The following is a 1,278-nucleotide window of genomic DNA, read 5'->3' as shown; positions in this document are numbered from 1 at the left end:
CTCAATATATAAATATATTGATGCTCTTTTGTGGGAAATAACGGTATTAAAAATTATACGATTAAAAGACAAAAACCTTTCATTCGCAATTTTGTTCAATTATGAAAGAAAATATTTTTCACGTGTTAAAATTGAGGAAACTAAACGAAATTATATCCAATTTATTATATTATATAATTATATATATATATATATTAATTATATACATATTACTACAATAATATTACTAAATAAAATCATAATAAACATTTCTTAACCAATAACACTTAACTTTTAATCTATATGTAACAATTACACATATGAATGTAAACAAATTTAATCTCATATATCCTCTTCCAATTATCCATATATATATATATACATATCAATCACCACCGAAACAAAACTCGAAGCGAAGCGAACTTCGAAGCGACATACCATCCCCAGCCACGAAAGAGATCGTATCGCTCGTATATCGAGTCTAATCGATGAACAACGACAAGATCGCGAGGTAACATCGGTCGTGTGTCAATCGAACGATCCGATCCGCGGCGATAGCTCGGTTGCCATTGACATCCGATCCCGCATCCCGGTCACGATTAAGACAATAAGATTTTACGACGTCCCCTATTTCAACTCGCTCTGTGCTTCATACACGGATCCACGTATCCTTTGCTTTGTCTCCGTTCGGTTATTACATTTTCATCGATATATCGGTGGGAGGAAAAAGGAGGAAGGAGAGGGGGGGAGATAGGTAGTCGAAGATTTAACCGGAAGATGACCTACTCCGGGTGGCGGTATCCGAGATAGGCACGGCTAAAAGCCGATCATTTAATAAGTTATACGAGCCAGCTTAAAGATTACGATCGTGGTATCAACCCGAATCTGATCACGGCCTGTAATCAAATGCTGTTACCGACTTTTATTACGCCGTTAATGCGGCACGGATCGTTTCGTGAGCTGGCTCGCGACTCTGTTTCACGTATCCCTTCCTTTTTTTTTTTTCGCCGGCCTGTACACGCCGCGTTGTATATTATTTAAGTTATAGGAAGGAAACGTTACGAAGGGAGTGAAATTGTCGAAACGATGTTTTTACGAAAGATACTTGATACAAGGAGATAAATTGTGTAAACGAGATCGTATAACTCTTTGTTGTATGTAAAACTGTTTTTAAATGAAATTTTTTAATTTGCGTTATTTAAATGGAAAAATCAGTTTTTCTTAATGGTGACTCAAAGTTTATAACTTCTTTCGTATATTAAGTGTTATAAGATTATACGAATATTTTTTTAAATCAAT

At 35.3% G+C, this 1,278-nt stretch overlaps 1 protein-coding gene across 2 annotated transcripts in view; it reads left to right on the top strand.

Moving 5' to 3' along the window:
* LOC102677970 (puratrophin-1-like) overlaps positions 1-1,278 on the top strand; it is a 217,670-nt gene that overhangs the window by 56,240 nt on the left and 160,152 nt on the right. The gene's annotated exons all lie outside the window — the stretch shown is intronic.

Source organism: Apis dorsata, unplaced genomic scaffold, assembly GCF_000469605.1.
Source record: "Apis dorsata unplaced genomic scaffold, Apis dorsata 1.3 scaffold_113, whole genome shotgun sequence".
Taxonomy (NCBI): Eukaryota; Metazoa; Arthropoda; class Insecta; order Hymenoptera; family Apidae; genus Apis; species Apis dorsata.
The sequence above is the reverse complement of the archived record's forward strand: the minus strand, read 5'-3'. Positions and strand labels throughout refer to the sequence as shown.